This window comes from Mastigoproctus giganteus, chromosome 1, assembly GCF_048544385.1.
Source record: "Mastigoproctus giganteus isolate SK-2022 chromosome 1, ASM4854438v1, whole genome shotgun sequence".
NCBI classification, from domain to species: Eukaryota; Metazoa; Arthropoda; class Arachnida; order Uropygi; family Thelyphonidae; genus Mastigoproctus; species Mastigoproctus giganteus.
The window spans coordinates 157,040,982-157,068,431 of NC_143575.1; the positions used below are offsets into that span (position 1 = coordinate 157,040,982).

A 27,450-nucleotide genomic window follows, 5' to 3' on the forward strand; every position below is an offset into this window, starting at 1 on the left:
ATTCAAATTGAGGAAAGACAGCTGTAGAAGAGATGTGAAGAAATTTGACTTTAGTCAGCAGGTGGTTAATTGCTGGAACAAACTTCCATCTCTTGTGGAAATTGATAGCTTAAATAAATTCAAGGAGGAACTCGACAAACTTTTACAGGGAACGGTTGTGCGAATTATTTTTTTTTGGCTTATGTTACACAAGCTCATATGCTTGATTTCTTGCATCACATGCCTCTATTAATTACTATCTCACAAAAAGGATTCTTCTGCTGTTGTGCTTATCTTTGATGACATTCTTCATCTTTTTTTCCAACGATTGCTGGAACAACCTTCCATCTGTTGTTGTGGAAGTTGATAGGTTAAATAAATTTAAGGAGGAACTGGACAAACATTTAGAGCGAAATGTTTTGTAATTTTTTTTTTTTTTTTTTTTTCTTTTTTGGCTGATGCTGCATAAGCTCATTACACTTGCTTTCGTGCATCACATACCACTACTACTGTTTTGGCATAAAAACATTTCAAATATTGTTTCCTCCACATCTAAAAAACTGGGTTTTCTCTTTTGCTCTTGGCATCACTTTACTTTTATTTCAAACAGCTGCTCACTCTGTGCAACTCGCAAATCTGACCTACCATGGAATATTGTTCCCACACCTGCAGCAGTGCCCCCGAAACTTCTCTCAGGCTTCTAGATTCCATTGAGAAGAGGGCAGTTAGGTTAATTAATGACTCATCTCGAACAGTCTCTCTCGACTCTGTCTCATAGACGTACTGTTTCTGCTGCATGCCTTTTCTACAGATACTTCCATGGGCACTGTTTTTCTGAATTGGCTTCTATAATTCCTGCTCTCTCTTCCAAAGCAGTCCGAACAAGTGTGCAACTAGTCAACATCCTTTTACTATCCAACCTGAAACTCACAGAAACAACTTTTCTTTTTTCTCATTGATTCATTCAACTTCAATTTTTTGGAATAACCTTCCTTCTTATATTTCCTGAAAATTACAATCTACATAAGTTCAAGTCTAATGTCAACAAATATCTTCTTTCATCTTCTCACCCTCCAACCTGTGCATGGTACTAAACTATAGGTTCTAGTAACTCGTGTTTGGCATTTTCATAAAAAAAAAACATACTACACAACTTTCAGTGTAAATGCCGCATTATAGCCTTAGTTGCTAATGCACCAATAAAACCCAAATCAAATTCAGTGTAAATACACAATTCTTTGTTCATAACAGCAAACTACAGTAGTAGTGTGAATGGCATCGATTTATTTGTATCTCATATTCTCACTACCTTCATGGGTTACCACATATTGCACTACCTCAAAAAAGTAATGCTTCTCCAATGGAGAAGACTATTGTTACTTATACTTTATGGATACCACCACGCATACGGCTCTGTTTCAAGACTTGTTGGCCTATCATCGGTGAGTGGGTAGGTATCCTGGTGTTGCTATCATGCCACCCAGATTATACTTCATAACTTGTTTAGTGCAATACATGGAAAATCATTGTGAAGGTAGTCACAATGAGATACAATTAAATTGATCCTATTGGCACTGCTGCTGTAGTTTGCTATTACGAACAAAGAAACGTTTATTTATACTGAAAGTTCTACAGTAAATTTCATGTTTGTAGTTTATTAGGCCTTGGGAATTTTTCTTATTAGTAATATTACTATGTACACCTTTTGGTATCTCTCATATTGTGGAGATTTTACTTCATAACTCCACAACATGTATCAAGATACACCAAGTATATGGCCAAAAAACCCAGACAAATATGATATAAAGTTTTGTTTGGCAGCTGACACAACTTCAAAATATCTTCTGAAAGGCTTGCTTTATTTGGGGAAAGACAATATGCACATAGCTAATCAACCACTTTCTGAATATGTCATACTAAAACTTATAGAATCATTTTTTATTTGAGGTAGGAAAGTAACACTGGTAATGCCTTGTAATGTAGTGTTACATTTCTACCTGGCAAAGAAATTGGTCTAAAAGAATATTACTATAGTGGGAACTGAGTCGAGCTCACAAAGATATTCCAACATTCATAAAAACAAAGGCAGAATTATATTCTACTTCAGTTTTTGACTTTGATGATTTCACTGACAAATTATCAGTGCCAAAGCAAAAAAAAAAAAAAGTCATAAAAGTCAATCTTCAGTGTATGTCATAAAAGTGGTGCAATAAGTAACACTACAAGGAAGAAACTCTGTACAGTATTTTATTACTGTACAGAGTAAAAGTACTGTAAAAGTAAAAGTGTACTGTAAAAGTAGTAGTAGTTTTAGACCAAATAGCTAACCAAACATTCAACAAAAGCAGTAGATGGCCAGTTCACATCTTTTATAATCAATGCTTAGATTATTAATAAAGAAGTGACAGAGAAATTTATGAAGAGAAGACATTTTATATTGAATCTAGCTGAAGAATTCAGAAAAGAACACACACACACACACAGCAACTCAAGCCAGTAGCAATAGCAGCCATGTCAAACCTCTCAAAAGGCATCAATGTCAAATTAGGCTATGCAAAGCAAGCAAAACTACAGAAATGTGCACTGTGTGTGTAAAAAATATGTTATGTGGAAAGTGTATAGGAATTTAAAAAAAAAAAAAAAAAAACTGTCATTTGTTTAAACTGTGGAAATTAATTTTTAACCTTCAATTTATTTCCCAGACAAAAAAGGTTTGTTCAAATTTTATATATGAGGAATAGTTTGTCAGTTCGGTGTTTTGTTATGGTACAACTGCAGGATTAGAAGCAAGTGGGTACCTTACTATTAATATTTTTATTTTCATTAATTTTGTTGAAAATTATAGTTGGATTAGTTTATATTAAAGAATAAAAGTAAAGTTAAGATTAAAAATTAATGTAACTGAAACCCATTAATGAAATTAATATTCCTGGCACATTTTCAGTGAGAGTGACTAACTAAAGAGCCTATACCTTACATATATAGTAAGTATGAGGCACATCATATTGATACAATTAACCCTTTCACCTGGTATCTTTGGCCAACATAGATGTGTGGTCAAAAGTAGTTGGATTAGTTTATATTAAAGAATAAAAGTAAAGTTAAGATTAAAAATTAATGTAATTGAAAACCAAAAATTAACAATTTAAGAAAATTAATAGATAAATTAAACCACCTTTTTTTTTTTGTTATTGCTAAAGAAGCAGAGGAGAAAACAACCACCAAGCTAGGATTGTTAGATCTATTAGTAATAGATTCTAAACCATACATAGGTTAAGTGCATTTATTTCAAATGTTTGATCAAGCTAACTGGTGGAATATGCCATTTAAGCATTAAATTATTTATAGTGCCTGCCTATCCTCTAGAATTTAACTTTTTTTAAATATTATTCAAGTCAATATAGTTAAAAAAACAATAGACTTAAAAAGTTGTTTTTAAAGGCAGTATAAGGTTTAACTCAGCAGGGGTGGAGCAAATCATATAACAGAGGCACAGCATCTGACAAGTAAAACTTTTTTTCTGCCTTTAAATTTCTGAGGGGGGGGGGGGAATACATGGGCATTTTTGAATTGTTCATGAATTATACCAATATTTCCCTTTTTCTTAAAAGATTGCAATAATTATTTTATCTTAATAAAAAACAAATTTTTATAAAATGTAACACTTATTTCCTCAGAAAATTTTTAAAAATGCACCAGGCAAAAAATAGACTTGAATCTATTATTCTGATCCATTTTCCAGTTGAAAAGAATGCTACATCCACAAAATTTTAAATGTTCACACTGGTACTTATTTCTGCTTGTTATGTGTACAAATATTTCTAAAAAAAAAAATGTTAAATATATGTACATATTAGATACTATTCTAGACTTCAATTTTTATATTTTCTCAAAATTGGCATGTTTCTCAATGCAAAATACATGATACCTACTTATCTTGCTTCCCACAGAGTAGCATTCATCTTGAATGAATACTGCATTGCATTTCTGTATCTTTACTATGCAAAAACTAGTAATTCAAAAACAACTCCTGTGTGACCAAATGTTTTTTTTTTTTTTTTTTTTTTTAATAACTTTGAGTGAAAAGGTAATTTAATCTTGAATGCTAAACAAACATGGAATTTGAAACTCTGTAGTAAAGTTATTTCCCACAGACTATTCACACAAATGAAAGGAAAAAGTGTTGCATAAAGAGTGGTGTGACACACCTGACAGGTGCTTGCATTTAATTACGCTGCAAAAACTGTAAGGGGAAAAAAAAAAAAAACAGGAATTAGTGCAGTAAAAATTGATTGTATTTAAGAAGCTAGAAATAATTTCAGATTTTTAATCATTAATTAAAGGATAACACAAGAGCATCATTTTTGAAAGACACTTATTAGGTGCCACACTATCACTGCCAGGTTAAAAGTTGAAAAATGGGCAAATTCAGTATTTTTGCTTTTATCTTATATATTACCATACAGGGTGATAAGATGTTTTTAACCGTATTAAAATGTCATTCTCAATTAATCTATTTATATTTTAAACAGAGAATGGCATCTACTGCAAAAATTTTACAATGTTATTAAACAAAGCTGTATGCATATTTAAATATGCAGGAAGGTACCACAAACTTTTTTGTGATAACTATGTATTTTCTAAATGTGGATGGATATAACACCATGCTGATGCAGTGATAGGGTTGCTAAATAGCAACTTCCAGAAAGCTTGAAGTTAGATGAGATGGACTTTAAGTACAGTTGCTACTTTGTATCATAATCATCCTGGACTGTTTTCTGTATGACATCACAATCAAATTGGTCCAGAGAAACAGTTTGTATAAGTTTTTCACAACACTTCTTGAGCAATAAGAAACTTGGAGAACATTTACCTTTTACTTAACTTTGAATCTTTTTTATGAATAATTTTGAAAATCTTTTGCTAAACTGGCACACTTTGTTGCTCACCTGTTTGTCAACACCCAGTTTCATTTAATTTTTTTTAGACCCAACACAGAATGGGCTGTGGTTCAAGTCTGCATGACTACTAAATACAGTTAATGACTGTTAATTTTAAAAATAAGTAAACCGTCTAATGAAATGGTCAATAACATTAAATACAATTTTCTTACCTTGGCTATGTACAAATTTTCCTATTTTCTTTTTGATACTGTTTCCAACTCATCCAGTTGTATATTGTTATGATGCCAATCATTTGTGTATAACCATGTGCATACAGTTATCATAAGACTGCAAGTTTAAACAGAGGTGTAACTAGGATATGGTAAGGGTAACAGTGACCACGTGCCAAATAGCATGTTGCGTGGCATTATTCCTGGCATATTTCCAGTGAGGGTGACTAACTAAAGATCCCATACCTTATATATATAGTCAGTATATGGTTTGAGGCATATTATATTGATACAATTAACCCTCTCACCTGGTATTTTTGATCAACATAGCTGTGTAGTCAAGAGCAAAAGTACAGCACATGCATTTCAGTGGTTCAAGCCCATGTGATTGGTAATTCCAGTTAATGATTATATTCATTGTAACAATTAATTATAAATTCTATTGACTCAGTGGTTGTGCCAAAATATAAACAGAACATTTTTTGGTCAGCAGGAGTGCAGAAGCAAATGCACACTAGACCATGGTTTGGGCCCACATTACTGCCAAATACAATTAATGATAGTATACACTGCAAAATTATTAGAAGTGAACACCTGTGATCTTGTGGTTGTGAAAGAATATCAACAGGTTTTTAATGCTCACAGCAGAACTGCCTTTACAAAATACCACACAAGTATTGCACTACTTTAAAAAAAAAAATTACACATCCAAAAACTTTTACCATTCATTTAATTAATATTTTAGTAACATAAAGACACTGCCAAAAGGTTAATCAGCCAACTGCACTTCTTTCAAATAGTCATGCAAATAGTGGGTATCAAGGTCACTTCATTAAGAAAACAGTTTAAGCACACAAGGGAACATAAATTGAAAGGGGATGGCTGCAGAAAGGATTGCTATACAGAAATTTGAATTTGGCTAAAATGTAATTGATTATTGGAATTTTTCAATGGATTGAGCAACCTCAAGCTGATGCAATCCTCCTCTTGCTTATACTACACACATGAAGGGGCATAAATTCAAATTGAGGAAGGATGGTTACATGATGTGTGTGTAAGTTTGCTTTCGGCCAGCAGGTAGTTGTAGGAACAAACTTTATCTGTTGTTATGAATGTTGGTAGTCTGAAAAAATTAAAGAACTAGATAAACTGCTGAGGAATAGAGAGTTGCTTCATGCTTATACAGCAGGAAGCCTGTTACTGCTGTATAAGCATGATTTTTTGCTGCTGCTGTTACTGCTGTATAAGCATGATTTTTTGCGGCTGCTGTTACTGCTGTATAAGCATGATTTTTTGCGGCTGCTGTATAAGCATGATTTTTTTAGTGTTGCAGAAATGGTTAGTTTGAATAAATTTAAGAATGTTTTGACAAACTGTTAGCAGGAACAGGCTGTTTAATTTTTATCATACTTATACATTCTTTGATAAAAGAATGTATAAGCTTTGCTTCCTTGCATTATGTTGCTAATACCAATAACTGTCCTATAAATAGGACAGTTATCTATAAATATAAATAAGCTAATATGTCACTGTTGACAGTTTGGGGGGGCACCTGTGATGCAACACACAGAATATTAACCTAGTGAGACAGAGAAGTAGTCTCAAGTATGTTATGATATAATGTATAGAATATTAACTTAGGGCTCATATCTGGTGAGTATGGGCTTGTCTCACCCAGGATCTTGAACTGAATATCATCATTCTTCTCTTTCTTGGTGATATTCTCTCTCTCTCTCTCTCTCTCTCTCTCTCTCTCTCTCTCTCCTCCTCTCCCTCCCTCTCTTCCCCCCACATGGCTAGTAATAATACTTGAGACAAAGAGTAGTCCCAAGTAATCAGCCAATCATGATTTAAAGTTCCTGTGAGTCACCTTTCCAGTATTTTCTAAAAATCAGAAACTGTTCCTGGATAATGAGGACATCCAGTAATCCAACTCTAAATGAATTCTAGAATAAGTGCTCTTGAAATTAAGCAAAATTAAAAATCATCCTGTACATTGAAAAACTAGTAATTTGGGCTAATAATGGGAAAGGGGTAATTTAAATTATAGTGTATATATAAGCAAATGTTTCAGTGAATGTTCATAAAGATGAGAAAATTTATTCCTACTCCAGTAATGTGTTAATTTAAATTGCGGATGTCAAACTGGCAGGCTGCAACAGGTTTTTTGCGGCCTGCTCCGTTTCCATGGAAAATAATGACGTTTCTAAAATGCATTTTTACTACTTTCCACTACTATCTACTGTGTTGTGTGATCGTGCAATTTCCAGAATTTTCCATTGCCTATTTAAGCGATTGTTTCTCGCGAGCTAACAATTAGTTTTACTGTGGTTTTCATACTGTTTGAGTCAGTTACACTGTAATGCAATTGAGCGATTATTTGTGTTGTCCGTTTCTATTTAATAAAGTCAGTAAGCAAACAGTTTTTGTGTTGCAACTCTTATATACACATGATTCTGATGTGATGTCACTTTCCAAGCCAACCAGAAAAAGAAAGGTTGTTGATGAAGGGGAGACAATTCCAAGAAGAATGGGAATTGAGTTACTTTCGCACAGAGGTAAAAGGTAAAATTGTCGGCATTATTTGCAATGAATCGATTAGTGTCATCAAAGAGTACAACATTAAACGACACTATGATACAATTCACAAAGAAAAATTTTCTTGCTTCGAGGATAAATTAAGAGGAAAAAAAACTATAGGATAAGATGAATTCACTTCAAAGACATCAAAATGTAATTACAAAAATTAACAAAGGCAGTGAATCAGTAGCAAAATCCAGTTATGAAATCATCTATTTACTGGCAAATACATTCTAAACCTTTCAGTGAGCTTCGTGGTTAAGGAATGCATGATAAAAGTGGCTGAAAACGTCTGTCCAGGAAATGAGAAAGTGTTCCTAAAAATTTTGTTGTCAAGAAACAGTGGTTGAAAGGATAACCAGTTAGCAGACAACTTGTGTGAACAACTGCAGGAAGCATCCACAACGTTTCAATGTTTTTCAAATGCACATGACAAAAGTAATGATATTCAAGACATGCCTGCAAGTTGCACTGTTTCTTCATGCCTGCGATGACAATTTGAAAGTAACTGAAGAGTTTTTGGAAATGATTCCCATCCATGGAATTACTACTGGGAAAAGGACATTTGTGGCACCGTATGGAGCATTCTGGAGAAATACAAGCTTCCTCTCATGGTTGTGACTGCCAATGGCACTCCAGCGACGACAAGGCAAAGTCAAAGGAATTATATCAACACTAGAAGCAAAACTGAAGGGACAAGTATCCGGACAAACAACAAATTAGAATCTTTCCTACTGCACATTCATCAGCAGGTTCTGTGTTCGAAAATACTGACAATGGACTGTGCTCAAGACTGTAAACTAAACCTGTTCCACAGGACTAAATCACCACTAGTTGATTCTCGTTCTTCAGGATTTGGAAAGAAAGTGAATTTGAAGGGCTGCTGTAATACACAGAGGTTCGTTGGCTGTCTTCCCACAATGTACTGAAGAAGTTTTTTTTAACTTTTGGAAGAAATAACTGTTCCTAGAAATGAAAGGTCAGCATGTATCGCTTCTGAAGGATCAGTCTTGAGTACAAGATCTGGCCTTCCTAGTAGATATTACTTCAAGGAAGGATCAGTTGATAAAAACATGCAAGATCATTGGCTAATTTTCAAAATAAGTTGATTGTGTCGCAAAATCAGTTAAAAGAGAGTACTCTGACTTACTTTTCTATGTGTGAACAGTTGAAAAATCGGAATCAAAGTTACACCTTTTCAAAACATTGTGAGAGAATAGAAAGGATTAAAGACGAATTTGATAGGTATTTTAAATATTTCAAGGAGCACCAAGAAGATTTTTCCCTTTTCATGCATCCTTTTTCTTTTAATGTCGAGAGAGAGAGCCCATTTCCATACAGATTGTGCAAGGCTCAAGGGGTAGAATTTTTCTCACCCTGGTCCATGCTTGTTAACAGGAGAGACACAGGGATGGGATACACTTAAATAGAAAGGGTGCAAGAATGTTTGCTGATTCTATCGAGGCAGAGTTAGGTGGATCAGAAAACTGCTAGCTTGAAGGGGGATACACTGACTAATAGATTAACAGTAGCCACTGGCAGAGGTGAAAGTGATTCTTGCACTGCTTCTATTGAAATGCAATTGAGCAGCAGCATGGAAAGCAAGGCAATGGGGGATTTCCAAGACTGCTGGAAATCATAGTGGAACAAATAAATACATGGGCTGTGTCAAGGTAACTAAGAACAGAAACAGGTGCATGTACACTTGCATGTACACCAATGCTAGGAGTATAGTTAATATATCTGATGAGCTTGAAGTGCTAGTTAAAACATCAAAGGCAGATATTGTCGGGATATCAGAGACGTGGTGTCACACAGACATAAGCACTGCAAAACTGGAATTTGGGGAGTACAATGTGTACAGAAAGGATAGACAGGACAGGAAAGGGAGGAGGGATTATGCTGTTAGTTAAGAAACATAAAACCTAAGGAAGTGCATACAGTTGACACGGATGGACAATGCAATGTTGAGTCTGTTTGGTGTGACATAAGCACTGGGAGAGTAAAAATGAGAGTAAGTGTGTGTTATAGGCCTGATGAGCATGAGCAATTGTGCAGATAAATAATGGGCCAGTAAATCACTGTCTTATAATGGGGGATTTTAATTTCCCAGAGATTGACTGGAATTTGTGGGTTGGTCACTCTCACACTAGCAAGGCTTTTGTACATTTACTGGATGATTGTTTTCTACAGCAGCATGTTCGCGAGGCAACTAGAGGGAGTAATACTCTTGATCTGATTATCAGTAGTGATTCTTCATGCATTAAGAATCTGCAGATAAACGAATCACTAGGTGGCAGTGATCACAGTGTGCTGAAGTGGGATTTACTGAAAGAGGTAACTACCATCAGGGGTAAATGGAAGGGTTTTTGCTTTCGTAAAGGTGACTATGGTGGTCTGAGACAGTATTTAAATTCTATACGGTTGGACAAACTGATGATGTTACCAACAGCAAATTCAAAATGGGAAGCATTCAAAAAAATAATCTTGGAAGCTACTAGGCTTTTCATACCAACTAAGAAATATTGTCCAAGATTTAGGCCTAAATGGATGTCAGATGAACTAATTAGACATGTGACAGAGAAGAAAAATGCACGGGATACATATAAATTAACAGGTGACATATATATATAAGCTGGTCTGTAACCAAGTCAAAAAGGAGCTTAGGCAGGCAAAGGCGGTTTACGAGAAATATTTCGCAAAGGATGCAAAGAAAAACAGCAAAAAGTTCTTTACTTAATGTAAACTCTAGAAGGAAGGGGATGAATCAGATTGGACCACTTGATATCGATGGTTCAATTGTTGATGATCCTGCTCAGGTAGCTAACAAACTAAATGAATATTTTGCATCTACATTCACACATGAGTTATTCAGGAAGGGGAATGCCAGAGGTGTATTAAACTCTGGCAGTAAGCTAGATAATCTTGTAATAACTCAGAGCAAAGTGGAGGAGGAGGAGAAATTGTTGAAAATAATAAAAAAGGCACCTGGGGTGGATGGAATCTATCCAGTTATATTAAAGGAGGCAGCAAAGGAAGTAAGCAAACACTTAGCCATAATTATGAGAACTTCCTTGGACTCAGGGGAGATACCCACTGGTTAAAGAAGCATTGCAGGATCATCTAGTCAAGACTTCAGTTATAGCTCAGACAGAGCATGGGTTTGTTAAAGGGAAGTCTTGAATGTGAATATTGCAATATTCAAGCAGTAGCAGGAAGTTTCTGGAGGATAAGTATAATTCTTGAATATTTTCTTTTGTGAGGTTTAGTGGACATATAATTTATAATTCAGTGCATTATTAAGTTTATGTAATACATATATTACTAGGATAGTTGAAAATAGTAGTTTTATCACTATTATGATAAGATCACACAGCATTACTGTGGTAATAGTGCAATATTTAGACTGTTGAAATAATTAATTTTTTTTTTCTTATTTAGATTAGTTCTCTACATAATTTAAAAAAGTAAAATTTAGGTAAACAAAAATGACACAGATACAATGATGATGACACGCAAAAGCAAGCACAAAATGAAATAACTCTTTAAACAGATATCTGTGAAAAAAGTAGCACATCTTCGGAACTTAATTACATGCTAGTATAATGAGCCACTCTGCTGTCAGAGCAACAATAATCATGTTGAGTGGCTTCTCCTGAGAGAACTATAAAGATATAGGACAATGAAGATAACAATAAAAGATTAAAACAGTAATAAAATGAAATAAATAAAGTAGGTTGTGGAAGGGGAATTATTTATGTAAAATTTGTTCTTTTGAAGTTTTATTCATATGGTGAAGTTGTACAGTTTCTGTCAATAAGAACATTTCTTTACACTTTTAATTTGCTAATGATATTTTAAAATAAGATTTGTTCAAAAATATTATAGATAAAAAAAAATCATTTTATTATAAACGAGACATTATACTGTAATAGTTTACTCATGCTGTAAACTATCTTTTACAGTACATTTCACTGCATGCTCGTTAATTTTGTTCATCTTACATTTACATGTTGAAAAAGTTGTACATGCATTCTCGAGTGCTTGGAAAATTACTTAATTAGTTTATTTTTGCTATTATATTTAACTCACTGGCACACATGGTTCAAATATGGGAATCAGAATGTTTATCTTCCATTTCTCTGCTTGTGTGTACTCTTCAACTGCACTTTCACTGACAAAGGTCAAAATATGTCTCCCATGTAATTGGTTATTTATCAAGAAGATGACATCAGGTTAATGCTCTTGATGAATAAAATCTGTGGGTACCCCTGTAAATTTCTTCTGTCCTCCAAATTAACCATTTAATAAATATATGGTCTGAAAATCTAAAAATAAAGTTTTGTTTTGATTTTAATTGTTAGCACCCCCAAAATTTTAAAATGGCGATTTCAAAAATGAGCCTTTTTTTCTCCCCCTTGTAACATATGGTCATCCTCAGACTAAAAAAAAAGTATTTTCCTATATTTGTTTATACTATGATTCTTGGATTTTAAAAAAGGTTTCTAATTATGTTCAAATATTTTAATTAATTTTTATCCGTTGAAAACCTGGTACCAGTATTTAAACTCTTAACTTTATGAGTTACATGGGATCAAATCTAATCTTTTTGGTTGAATTTTACAGCTTTCACTGAATCTCTCACTTTCATAGCAACCAAAACCTTCTGTCTATCCCTTCTCTTTGATGTCCTGAAAAAAACCTTGTCCTTATTCTTCCCAGACACTGTCACAGCTTTTGGGGAGAATAAGGAATCTTAAACCTCTTTTCTTCAAAGAAATTCTAAATCAGGATTTCTCAAATCATTTTTATAATACAGCTCACCTAAACTGAAAAAAAAAAAAATTCACATCCCATTTTAGGAATTGTATTTATAGACAAATATTTCATCACTTTGGCTTTTTATTCATTATTTTTTTCATACCCAAATTATATGTAATTTTAAAAAACAGCCCTTATCCATTAATACAAATTTTATTTTTCATCCAAATTATAATTTATAATAAAAGTACTTATCCATTATTTTAAATGCAATCCACCATCTATCAGCAGTCCACAGATGGATTAAAATATATAGGTTGAGAAATGGCCTTCCACATAACACTGCTGAATCTAATTTCATTCTGGCTCCTTAAAACTGTTCAATCAATGTTAACTTAGTGACACAAAGTCCTAGAATAACTAGTCTAAATTTTTTTTCTGAATTCTCTGAATTATTCTTATCCAATGCCTTTAGAAACTGCTTAGTTAAGCTGTATAGGAGACATTTTGGTTGGGTCAATCTACTTTTCATAATGGTATTGATGTAGCCCAGTGGTTGGGAGCGAGAGTGCATAGCATGCGTTCCTTGAGTGGACCGAGGTTCAAGCCCGTGACTACTAAATACGATAAATATTTGTATTGAAGATTTATTGTAAACTCTACTGACTTGGTTGTCGTGCCTGAGAATAAGGAATCTTAAACCTCTTTATTTATTTTTTTTATTTGTTGGACCAGGTGCTGAACTGTATTTGGTTGCCATAGATTTAATAAAGGTGACTTTTTACTCTGCCATTCCATTTATACAAAAAAAAAAAAAAAAAAAAAATACATATATATATATATATATATATATATATATATATATATATATATATATATATATATATATATTCATTCTCATGTCCCACTGTGCTCTTACCAAGAGAAAAAAAAAACAAAAACAATCAAATTTTCATATGCAAGATCACTCATGCTCTTTACACCAAACCCCTTTCAAAAAGTTCATCGTTTTTACACATTTCTTTCAAGACACCTTCAGTTGTCTTGAAGCAGTAAAAAAAAAAAAAAAAAAAAAAAAAAAAAAAAAACAAACCCTTTTGTTAATCTTGTCTATGGTATTTCCTAAGTTCAATAATAGTCAGCAGTGATATTCACTGGTAGATCAATTACGCATTGTAGAGGAAACAAAAGGATCTACATCCACACATGAGTTATTAAGGTTTGAAAATGGCAGAAGGTTATCAAATTGTAGCAGGGTGCTTAATGATTTTGTAATAACTGAGAGCAAAGTGGAGGAGATATTGTTGAAGTTAAACATAAGAAAGGCATCTGGGGTGGATGGGATCTATCCAGTTATATTAAAGGAGGCGACAAAGCAACTAAGCAAACCCTTAGCCATAATTATGAGAGCATCCTTGGATTCAGGGGAGGTTCCCACGCACTGGAGATATGCAAATGTATCCCCAATTCACAAAGGGGGATCGAAGAGTGACACGAGTAATTAGAGACCAGTTGGTTTAACTTCTGTTCCGGGTAAAATAATGGAGTCACTGGTTAAAGATGCATTGCAGGATCATCTAGACAAGACTGGAGCAATAATTCAGACACAGCATGGGTTTGTTAAGGGAAAGTCTTGTCTGACAAATTTGATAGGATATTATGATGTGGTTACAAAGGAACTGGATGCAAAAAATAATTTTGATATCATATATTTGGATTTCAGGAAAGCTTTTGACACTGTTGCGCATGGAAGACTATTGTACAAATTGGAGCAGAATGGTATTAAGGGTAAGTTGCTACAATGGATAAAAGGATGGTTAAGTGGGACAAGACAGAGGGTGGTAATCAATGGGTGTTGCTCTTCGTAGACTAATGTTATTAGTGGTGTCCCACAGGGTTCGGTGTTAGGTCCACTGTTGCTTTGTATATTTATCAATGATATTGATGAAGGTATAGCAGGCTTAATGTCGAAGTTTGCAGATGATACAAAGGTTGGCAGGGTTGTTAATGACAGTAATGGCAGTGTGCTACTGCAACAGGATCTATATAATTTGGGCAGATGGGCTAAGAAGTGGCAACTGAAGTTTAACCTTGACAAATGCAAAGTACTGCATATGGGTAGAAGTAACCCCAGAGAAACGTACCAACTGTGTGGTACAACACTTAATGGGGTAGAAAATGAAAAAGACTAGGGAATAATTGTGCAATCAGATATGAAGTTTTCTGAGCAATGCAGACAGACTGCCAGGGCAGGTCATGGAGTTTTGTCAATGATATATAGGAATTTTGCTAGCAGGGAAAAGGAGGTGATTGTCCCTCTGTATAAGGCAATGGTCAGGCCACACCTTGAGTACTGCGTACAAGTCTGGAGGCCTCATTTTAGGAAGGATGTAGTTTGCTTGAGCGTGTACAGAGAAGGGCAACAAGATTGGTGAGGGGAAAGAAGGGATCCTCTTATCAAGAGAGGCTTAAGTTCTGCAAATTGCAGTAGCTGGAGACTAGGCACCTGCACGGTGATGTGATTGAGGTGTATAAGGCCTCGAATGGGTTGAGCATGCTGAATTCTGATGGGATCCGTCCACTTGTTCAGATTATGAACCTAAGGGGGCATAAATTCAAATTAAGAAAAGACAGATGTAGAATAAATGTGCGGAAATTTGCCTTTAGCCAGCGGGTAGTTAATCGCTGGAACAAACTTCCATCTGTCGTTGTGGAAGTTGATAGGTTAAATAAATTTAAGGAGGAACTGGACAGGCATTTGGAGGGTATGGTGTGATTTTTTTTTTTTTTTTTTGGCTGATGCTGCATAAGCTCATACACTTGCTTTCTTGCATCACATGCCACTACTACTAATTCTTTGTCAGTTTGTACAAGAAAACGATGTTCCTGGAAAGGTATAAAGGCACAAAACTATAAAAATATACATTCACACATGTAACATATGACCTCTGTGGGTGTATATAAAATATATAAATTTTTGATATGAATTATTTATTCATTCTCATGTCTCTTTGCAAGAAAAACCCTAAATGATCACTCATTTAGGGCTTGTAAGGCAGAACTGGACAACAGCCACTGTTGCCCAATTCTTATTTACAAAATCACGAACTCTAGAAATTGAAAAAAATGACACATAAACAGATGTAGAAGGGAATTATCCAAATCCAGAAATTGAAAAATGTGATACATAAACAGATGTAGAAGGGAATTATAGAAAAAATGTTGCTACCATAAATTAAAATATCTTGGTATTAGCATTCTAGAAAGTAATGATGAGTTTAATGATTTTTTGAATTCTGCAATTTAAAAAAAAAAAATTCAGATGTCATCTTTGAAATAATTTTATTCTAATAATAGAGAACCAAGCCAAAATAAGAACAAATTAATATTTAAAAGGGCTAACCACTGAAGGCCTATACATTGCTTAAAAATTCACTTATCAAAATGTTGAAGCACAGTGAAAACCTTTCAATCACTGAAACTGGTTCACTGTGCTACATTCAAATAATTATTATTAAGTGCAATTTGATTAAAAGAGATGAAATAATAAATTCAATAAAATTATATGTTACTCACTAGTTAGATTCCCTCTCACCAAAAAAACAAAAACTCCATTTCCATGTTTTCAATTACCTTAGTGGCTCCTTAGTTCATACACAATCCAGGGTCAAGGCTCATAGAATGTACACTCAAACAGTATGTACTAGAAAGTTGGTTGTGAATGTTATGGGCTTCATCAATTTCATTCATAGAGAAATTTGAACAATCTAACTTAAACCTCTTCAAATCCTAGAATTGTTAACATTTTGCCTGAAAGAAACAAACCATAACTAAATCTGACAACTAACTAAATTTGTAAAATTCTCACATGCTAGTAATCAACTGACAATCAGTAATATTTTGTTAAATTAAGTTAAATTGTAACATGACATTTAGCACAACAGATTGAATACATTCAAGGAAGAATTACACTTACTGTTGGAGGTTATGTATCAGTGTAAAGGGAAGGGTTTTTTTTTTTTTTCTCCTTTTTTTTGCTGATGCTGTATAAGATTGTTTTCTTGGATCAGTTGCATTCAGGCTACAGACAAGGTCAATAAATACTTTGCATCTACATTCGCCCATGAGGAATTCTTTAAGGGAGTGGATGCCAGAAGTTTATCAAATTCAACCTGTGAACTAAAGGATTTTGCAGAGAACTGAAAAAGGGAAGAGAAATTACTGAAGATAAATATAAGAAAGGCACATGGGGTAGATGGGAACTATCCAGTTAAATTAAAGGAGGTAAGCAGACCCACAAGCATAATAATGAGGGCATCCCTGGATTCAGGAGAAATCTCCATAAACTGGAGATGTGCAAATGTATCTGCAATTCACAAAGGGGGAATCATAAACCTGTTAGCTTAACTTATGTTCCAGGAAAAATAATGGAGTCACTTAAAGTAATGCAGGACCATCTAGACAGGTGTGTAGTTACACACTGAAAGGACAGAATTCATGGGATATCCGGTTCCTGGGCAATGTGACACTGTCACTCCTCTCACTAGTAGATGAACCTACCACTTGGCAGGTATATAAGTACACTGCATCACTGAATTCACATAGATGGTAATTCGATGTCAGTACAGATAAATGTCGTGAGTTAACTGACTTTGAAAGAGGGATGATAGTGTGGCCCAGTGCATAGGTCACACTATTGCACAGGTGGTACAGAAATTGCACTAACCTCATTCGACAGTATCAATATTGTATTGGGAATACGCCATTTCCGGAATAACATCTTATCACGTACAGCGCTGTGGGCAGAGAAGGGTGGTGGATGAATGTGGCCACCAATACCTGTCTCGCATTATTTCAGCCAACCAGAGAGCGACACAAATCACTGCCAACTTCAACTAGGGAGGCGCAAGAAATGTCTCCACCAAGACCATCAGGCAATCATTAGCCACAATAGGTGATGGGAGCAGCAGACCTACTAGAGTCCTATTGCTAACACAGCACAGGCCTCTACAACTCAAGTGGGTGAAAGAACATCAGCAATGGACCTTGGATGATTGGATCTCCTGGTCCAATGAGTCTCGTTTCCAGTTATTTTGAGCGGATGGAAGGGTGCGTTTCCGGCAGAAACCACACAAAGCTATGCACCTATCATGTCAACAAAGAACTGATCAGGCAGGCAGGTGGATGATTGGTAGAAGTAGTGGCATGTGATGCAAGAAAGCAAGTGTACGAACTTATGCAGCATCAGCCAAAAAAAAAAAAAAAAAAAAAAATATATATCATACCATTCCCTCCAAATACCTGTCCAGTTCCTCCTTAAATTTATTTAACCTATCAACTTCCACAATGACAGATGGAAGTTTGTTCCAGCAATTAACCACCTGCTGGCTAAAGGCAAATTTCCACACATTTATTCTACATGTCTTTTCTTAATTTGAATTTATGCCCCCTTAGGTTCGTAATCTGAACAAGTGGAAGGATCCCATCAGAATTCGGCATGCTGAACCCATTCAAGGCCTTATACACCTCAATCAGATCACTGCGCAGGTGCCTAGTCTCCAGCCACTGCAATTTGCAGAACTTAAGCCTCTCTTGGTAAGAGGATCCCTTCATTCCCCTCACCAATCTTGTTGCCCTTCTCTGTACACGCTCAAGCAAAACTACATCCTTCCTAAAATGAGGCCTCCAAACCTGTACGCAGTACTCAAGGCGTGGCCTGACCATTGCCTTATACAGAGGGACAATCACCTCCTTTTCCCTGCTAGCAAAATTCCTATATATCATTGACAAAACCCCATGACCTGCTCTGGCAGCCTGTCTGCATTTTTTAGAAAACTTCATATCTGACTGCACAATTACTCCCAGGTCTTTTTCATTTTCTACCACCTTAGGTGTAGTACCACACAGTTGGTACATTTCTCTGGGGTTACTTCTACCCACGTGCAGTACTTTGCATTTGGCAAGGTTAAACTTCAGTTGCCACTTCTCAGCCCATCTGCCCAAATTTTCTAGATTCTGTTGCAGTAGCACACTGCCATTACTGTCATTAACAACCCTGCCAACCTTTGCATCATCTGCAAACTTCGACACTAAGCCTGATATACCTTCATCAATATCATTGATAAATATATAAAACAGCAGTGGACCTAACACCGAACCCTGTGGGACTCCACTAATAACATTAGTCCACGAAGAGCAGCACCCATTGATTACCACCCTCTGTCTTCTCCCACTCAACTATCCTTTTATCCATTGTAGCAACTTACCCTTAATACCATTCTGCTCCAATTTGTAGATTAGTCTTCCATACGCAACAGTGCCAAAAGCTTTCCTGAAATCCAAATATATGATATCAAAATTGTTTTTTGATATCATATAATGATATCAAAATAATACAATGATATATTTTGATGTCATATTGTAATGGTCCGGGGAGTGTTCAACTGGCAAATGTTGGGACCTCTGGTATGTCTAGACGTATCTCTAAATGGTCCAGGTTACATGTCCATCCTTGCAGACCATGTGCATCCCTTCATGGTCATTGTACACCCACAGGGCAATGCATTCTTCCAACAGGACAATGTGCTACCCCAGAGCTATGGTGACTAGAACATGGTTCTAAGAGCATTTCACAGACTTCACCACTACGGAATGGCCTCCCCGTTCACCAGACATGAACCCTGTGGAGCATCTTTGTGATGCTGTGGAAAGGTCTGTTCAAGCTTTGGATCCTCCACCCAGGAATGCTACGGAATTATGGACAGCAGTGCAGCAAGCATGAATGGAAATAACTATGATGCTTTCGTGAACTAGTGGCCTCAATGCCTTGCCGTGTGTGGGAGAAGACAGCTGTTATTAATGGACATTGCTTATTGTGGTCTAATGTTATCAGTGGAGTCCCTCATGGTTCAGTGCTGGGCCCATTGTTGTTTTCTGTATTTATTAACGATACTGATGAGGGTATATTAGGCTTAATGTCTAAGTTTGCAGATGATACAAAGGGTGGAAGGATGGTTAATGACAGTATGCTACTGCAACAAGATCTAGAAAAATTAGACAGCTGGGCTGAGAATGGCAATTGAGGTTTAATATTGACATATACAAAAGTATGACATATAAGTAACAGTAATCCCAGGGTAATGTAGCAACTGTGTGGTACTACACCCAGGGTAGTGGAAAATGAAAAATTCCTGGGGATAACTGTGCAGTCAGAAGTTCTCTGAGTAGTGCAGATAGGCTGCCACAACAGCACATGGGGTTTTGTCCATGTTCTACAGGAATTCTGCTAGCAGATATAAAGAGGTGATTATTGCCTTATATAAGGCAATGGTCAGGGAACACCTTGAGTACTGCATACAGGTCTGGAGGCCTTATTTTAGGAAGGATGTAGAGCTGCTGGAACAGGAACAGAGAAGGGCAATGAGACTGGTGAGTGGAACAAAGGGGTGCTCTTACCAAGAAAGGCTTCAGTTCTGCAAATTGCAGTCTGGAGACCTTAAACACCTCAATCAGATTGTTGTAGCAATCTGATTAAGGTGTTTAAGGCTTTGAATGGATTGAGTAAGCTCAATGCTCATGTAATTCTTCCTCTTGCTTAGACTATGCACATGAAGGAGGATAAATTCAAATTGAGAAAGAATGGTCGGTTGCGGAACAGATGTGCAGAAGTTCGCCTTTAGCCAACGGGTGGTTGATTGCTGGAACAAACTTCTGTCTGATGTTGTGGAAGTGGATAGCCTGAATAAATTCAAGGGAGAATATACAAACTGTTGGGAGGGGGGGGGGTTTCTAATGCTGTATAAGCATGACAAACCGAAACTTGTACATTGGCAACATCTCATATCGTGAAATCTTTCACGATGAGTTGCCCTCGTTATACTTCAAATAAGTAAGACCTTCCATTAGAGAAGACTACTGTTATGTATTTTCAGTTGAGTATCACCACTCAGACAGCACTGTTTTGAAGCCATTTAGCTTCTCATCAGGGAGCATGTAGGTACCCAGAGGTATAAGGGTTGACAACCCAGTTATGACTTATTTACTCATGTTGTGAAAACCTTCACAACAGGTTTCCCAGAAAATAAGTTATAATTGGTTATTTTGTGCACTTTTTCTAGAAAGTTTGTTTTTTATGTAATATCTGTTTTTATATTGTGGAATGTTTTTTGATAGTTTTTATGTTATTTGTGATATGGGAAATATTTCATGTTATTTTTTTATTTGCAATATTAATTTTATCATGAAAAAAATGCATATATTATATTTCCCTAGTTGTTAAAAAAAAGACGAATACAAAAGTTGTGCGTGTGCTGAGATGCAATAGATGGTTTATGCAAAACATCCTTTGCATTTATTTTAGGTATTTTGATTTGTATATATTGATTACAAAATAAAAGAGCTTTTTATTGTAAATATTTTATGGATCATTCACAGATTTTCATAATTTCTGGAAGACACGATGCAATGGTTTTATGATAACTAAAGAGATGTATACTTGCTAGGGCAATGTATCTAAATATCTCTGTAAAGTAGCACTATTTCGTGTACCGATCTTGTAGTTGAAGTGACATATGCAGCTGTTAGGGGCACCTAACAATGGAATGTAAGGAAAATGCAAGACGAAAAAACAAATTGTTGACAAATATTTGTATTGTTGCAATCATATTTACTGCAGTACTAACTCTAGGAAGCATGATTGCGACATCATACTATTCGAAAATTCTAATAAGTTAGATCTCCAGACACTGTCATATCCAGTTATCATCGTAAGGCGAGGCATGACGACCAGGTTTTTAAGTTTTTTTTTTTAGATAGATCTAGGAATGTTTTGCACATTGACTTATACGCAGGGTTAAGGGGATAATAAGCTGCATCTGTCCAATTCCCTTAAATCCGCCCCTGACTTGAGATATCATACTGGTCACAAAAAATGCGTCACACACTATAATGACACTACTAGTAGTGTGAGCATGGGAAGCGCCTCTAGTGGAAGCCACGGATGATGTCATTTCCATGACCGATCAAATTTACTCGATAGAAAGTTGGAAAAACTGCGAGCCCATTTGTTAAAATATTCACAGTTCACCACTGCTTATATCCAGCCAGTTCCTAAAGAAGGGGACAAATCCCTCCAATCCAATTATTATCCCATTACTTCTACTCTTTGTAAACTAAAAGAGAAATCAATTAACCACAAACTTTTAAACTATCTAGCAACCTTCCATCTGATCATCAATTGCCAGTCTGAATTCCTTCAGTGTCGATATCCTGGCTTATATTACCCATCAATGGAAAAGTTTGGTGAAACTCAAGCAGTTGCTCTTGTTATTTCAAAGGCTTTTGATTGTCTTTGGCATAAAGGTCTTCTAAATAAGCTTCCAACTTATGATTTGCTAACTACTTTTTTGTAATTGGGTATCCAATTTTCTCTCTGACTGTTCACTGTGGGTGATGGCAAATGGCTGTCTGTCTTCTTAGTTCTTTACTAATGCTGGTGTTCCTCAAGGTTTAGTTCTTTTTCCCCACTCTTTTTCTATTGTATAAAAAAAACCTTCTTCCATTGACTGGAAATCCTATGCATAGCTGGTGATAGCACATTGCATTCTACCTTCCAGTTTGAGAAACCTTGCTCTGCACAAACAGCTTCTAGAATATCCACTACCAATTCCTTAAATGCTGATCTCCAGGTAATTCTCCAGTGGGGGAAAGATAAATTAGCTCATTTCAATCCTTCTAAAACTCAGTCCTATCTTATATCCCGCAAAAAGGATTCTTCTGCTCCTGTGCTTATCTTTGATGACACTAATTTCTAGGAAGGATCACAGATCTCTATTGGGGATTACCCTGACTTCTAATGTCAGTTGGCATGAGCACATCACTAATATTGCTTCCTCTGCATCTAAAAAATTGGGTTTTCTCTTTCGCTCTCAGCATTACTTTTCTTCCAAACAGCTTCACCCTGTACAAATCTCAGATCTGGCCTGTCATTGAATATATTGTTCTCACACCTGGGGCAGCAGTCCCAAAACCTCTCAGGCTTCTAGATTCCATTCAAAAAAGGGCAGTTAGATTAATTAATGACCCATCTCTCCGTAGCCAAGTGGTCAGGAGTGGGAGTGCAGTAGCACACGCTCTTTGAGTAGACCGGGGTTCAAGCCCCTGACTGCTGAATACGGTCGATCTGGCAACCCGCACTGGACCAGTGTGGCAGATTATGGTCCATTTCCCTCAGCATGAATTGTTGAGGAGGCTTCCATCCTGCAGTGGGTTGATAATGGATGCACTTTACTTTTTTTCTTTTTTTTTTTTTTTACTCCAACAGTCTCTTCACTCTCGGTCTTATAGACATTCTGCTTCTGCTGCATGCCTTTTCTATGGGCACTGTTCTTCTGAATTGGCTTTTATAATTCCTGCTCTCTCTCTTCCAAAGCAGTTTAAAATATGCCACAACCAGTCAACATCCTCTTACTGTTCAACTTCAAACTCACAGAATCAACTTTCCCTTCTTCCTCATTTATTCATTAAACTTCCATTTTCTGGAACAATCTTCATTTGTATTTCCTGAAAACCTAAAAAAGTTCAATTCTAATATGTCAAAAAGCATCTCCTTTCATCTCATGTGTTTGGGATTTTGGTAAAAAAAAAAAAAAAAACTAATTTCATTTTAATATATTTATACCATGTAATTATGAGGTAGCCTCTTGTCATATTTTATTCTCACTTGAGGAACTCTGAATATTTATATTCTATTTGACGTTTTCTATTTCATTTTTCATGGCTTTAGGCACTTTGCTGATGAAGACGCAGCAAAATCATATTAGTTTACTGTTTGCCACAGTGTCAGGACTACAGCTGCTCAACTCACTCTTTTGGGTTCTGGTGTTACAGAAATACTGTCCCTTCACCTGCTAAAGTGCTTTGTAGCTTCCCCTTGAAAAAATGAGTCTCCCATCTTTTCAAAGGAAAGAGCCCAAAACTCCTCCTCTTATTCTTTCCCAAGTACTCTCTCTCTCTGCATTTTTATCCTTGTCCAATTTTTCTAGGTGCTCACTAAGCAATGTAGTGTGTTTGAAAAGGAAGTATATTTGCCCACATCCCATAAATTGTTTGCAAATAATCACATTGCCCTCAGAACCTATCCTTTCAAGGGAAAGAGCCCAAATATCTCTCTCTCTCTCTCTCTCTCTCTCTCTCCCCCCATTTTTATCATTGTGCAATTTTTCTAGGTGCCCCCTAAGCAATGTAGTGTGTTTTGTAAAGGAAGTATATTTGTCCCCATCCCATAAATTGCTTACAAATAATCACATTGCCCTCAGAACTCTTCTGACATTTCCTACCAATCTGGTGAAAAACATTTAACAAAGAAACTCAAAATCTTCATGTGGCTAACAACACTTCAAGAACAGGTTTATTTAGCTTGTTTTTTAACCATTTTTTTTTTTAAAAACAAGCTTGTTGATGTGGTCAACAATATTTCAAGAACAGGTTTACTTGGCTAGTTTTACAACTGAAAATGGTGATATTTAATTAGATTATCAATGCCAAATGATAATTCCCATTCCCACAGGGTAACCATCCAATTCTTCTTAGCACTTAGCCAGACTCACTGCCTGTGCCCCACTGGAAAGTAAGTGAATCTAGTGTTTGACAACCCAATGCTCATAGTGGAACTTCAGCAGATCCAATCTTCTGCTGTTCCCTCAAATTTTATATTTCTTCTTCCCTCCCCAGTTACTGTTCGTCTACAAGGGAGAGCAGAATTTTTCATTCATTTTACAAAACCCTCTTCACAGCCACATATACATCAAACATATCTCCTTTTGTGGCTTGCACACCAAAAATAAGTTGACACAAAAATGTTTTTTGTATGTCATGGAGGGGGGAAGACTAATAATATTTTAAATCAGAAGTACAACCCACACAGTTATAAAAAAAAAAAATTAGTTTTATTAAAACTAATTAGAAGGCACAAAGCTCTTGACCCAGTACTCCTAATTCACCATAACTTTATAGGCCATGTTTCAGATGTTCTAACTAATCGCTCTTCATGTTAAATAGGGATTTAAAATTAAGAAAAGATCTTAATATACAGAGGAAAGAATTTTATATTTGTAATTAACTAACTTTGTATATTACAGTATGAAGTATATATATTTTTATACAATAAGACTAAAATCTCTTAAATACAAAAGGTTAAGGCAGTGGTTTTTGACCTTTTTTTTTTTTTTTTTTTTTTAATAATGTTACACTTAAGTAATTTATTTTGTGGCACCCCTACTCAATTTTCTGCCTGTTAGATCTGATTCTCTCTCTCTTTCCCTCTCCAAGCACACGCACACAGTGCTGCCACTTTATTAGGTACACCTCTGCTGTGCACACAAATGGTTTGTCTCACAACGTTGCAAGTCACATTACCTGCATTTATATCACAGGATACAAATGCAGGTTCTGCTGCATTTATATCACAGGATATAAATGCAGCAGAACAACCTTTCTAGTACCAGTTAAACTTATAAAACGTAACAAGGATGGGGAAAAGGAGTGATCTCCTTTTCCCCATCCTTGTAGGTAGTGGGTACAAGATGTGATGGACAAACATCTCTGAAACAGCAGTTCTGAACTTTTCAGGCACCACAGTTTCAAGGGTGTATCGAAAATGGTGCAAGGAACAGAAAACATCCTCTCAACGGCACTCCTGTGGAAGAAAATCGCTTGTTAATGAGAGAGAGGTCAGAGGAGGATGGCTAGAATTGAGCAAGCAAGCAAGCAGACAGACGACAATGTCGCACATCACATCAGAATACAACCTTGGTGCGCAGAATAAAATATCGCAACAGACCACTAGTCGCAAATGGGCTACAACAGCCGACGGCCGCATCACGCACCTTTGTTATCAATGAATAACAAGAGAGAACGCCTCCTGTGGGCACAGCAACACTAGCACTGGACTATCAAGAATTGGAAAACAGTTGCTTGGTCTGACGAGTCGAAGTTCCTGGTGCATCATGTTGATGAAAGGCTCAGAATTTGGCAAAAAAAAAAAAAACAGGAATCCATGGACCCGTCATGTCTGATGACTACTGTGCAAGGTGGTGGGGGTAGTGTTATGGTGTGGGGAATGTTTTCTTGACACACGTTGGGTCCATTGATACCCACAGATTCACGTCTGAATCGTCGCTGGAACCAAAACATCATCGCTGACCAAGTGCATCCATTCATGTTGGCAGTTTATCCTCAGTCAGATGGTTACTTCCAGCAGGATAATGCGCTGGTATACAAAGCTCGAATCACTATGGAATGGTTCCGGGAACATAACAATAACTTTTATTTGCTGCAGTGGCCCGCTCAGTCCATGGATCTCAAATCTATTGAACATCTTTGCGATGAGCTGAAAAGGGCTGTTCGCTGCAGGCCTACACCTCTATTGAATCTGAAGGAACTGCGTGATGCCCTCATGTCTGCATGGTACTCCATTCCTGCACGTTTTCATCATCTTGTTCAATCCATGCCTAGATGAATTCAGGCTGTTTTGAAGGCCTAAGGAGGCTCAACATGCTACTAGGCAGGTGTACCTAAAAAGTGGCAGCACAGTGTATATATAATAAAAGAATAATAGCATTACGAAGCTAAGTAATCATAGAGGGTGGAGAGTAACAGCACGAAAAGGAGGATAATGTTGATTATGGATCAGGAACACTGTATTAGCAAAATGTACCCTATAGCCATAATATGTGTGTGTGTATTGGAATTGTGTCTAATGACAATTAGATTTAAATATTAAATTTTTAAATAGCGTAAATGAGGGTATTAGCTCCTAAGTTAATGCTATTGTACAGTGACAATTAGACATTATAAGTGCATGGGTTATATATGTACTTAACTTATTTATACATTATTATTTTTTAAAATTATGGTACTACTTGGGAGCATCAGGTTTGTATTGACCCCAACCAACCCGCTAGTTATATATAAATCTAGCTATGGTATGGATAGCCTTATATATAAATATATAACATAGATAAATATAAAAACAACAAAAATAATGTAAATTTAAAGAAGATTAAAGACTTTTAGAGAATGTTGGAGAAATAGAGAATACTGGAAAAAATTAGCGAACGTTAGTGAAAATTAACATTCTCCCTCACGGCCATACATTTGCTACTTCTTCAGGGGCATTGAGCCATACTAGAGGAACGTATCATACATACCTGTTTCTGTAATCTCTATACCAGTTTTGCTAGGTTAACTTTAGGTAATTACTTGGTGAATAATTTGGAATAACGAGAGTAATTTTTTTGAATATATGTACTTAATTTTAAATAAACAGGGTGGTTTACGTATATGACAGCAAACTGTGATAGTAGATTCTTGCCATTTTTTTAGTGCAAGTGTTCAGCTAAAAAAAGCTTGATATATCAAATTATTGCAATCAGTAGGGCTGTGATACGATATGAAATTTCTAAATGTATCAGCATTTAAATTCCACATGCAGCTATCCTTATTGTCTACTACACTAAAATATAAAACTATAAAACAGTATACCTTTATAATTACATCAATGCCCAAATATTGATTTCTTCTACAGATTTATTGTCAACTTTTATTTGTTATGAGATTCACATATGTTAGCATTTTATTACAGAAATTCAAAAAATAGCATAAAAAATAGGCATAATTCTTTAAAATTTTAAAGAATTTTAAAAGAAAGCATATATTGAAAATGCTTATTATAAGACTTATAAAGTTATTTTTAAATTTAAAAATATTTTTGCCATACTATACTTAAAAGATATTCTACAGGATATCTCAAGTTTTTGACTTGAGAAAAACTTGTACGCCGAGAAAAAGAAGCATCAAACCCATCTTGTAAAATTTGTCGTACCTTGATGCTACATTCAACATCCGGATCTCCATCCATAATTGCCTTGCAGGCCATGTCAACCCCCCCCCCCCAAAAAAAAACTCTCCAATTCTTCTGTTGAAAATTTTTTTGGTGCCACTTCAGAATTGCTTTCCTC

At 35.8% G+C, this 27,450-nt stretch overlaps 1 protein-coding gene across 4 annotated transcripts in view; it reads right to left on the reverse strand.

The window, feature by feature from the left end:
- LOC150091209 (nuclear receptor subfamily 2 group C member 2-like) overlaps positions 1-27,450 on the reverse strand; it is a 595,426-nt gene that overhangs the window by 501,259 nt on the left and 66,717 nt on the right. For all 4 annotated transcript variants that reach the window (XM_090374734.1, XM_090374740.1, XM_090374722.1 and 1 more), the window contains exon 2: positions 16,067-16,243. The gene's annotated coding sequence lies outside the window, so the exon portion shown is untranslated. The remainder of the gene's footprint in view (positions 1-16,066; positions 16,244-27,450) is intronic.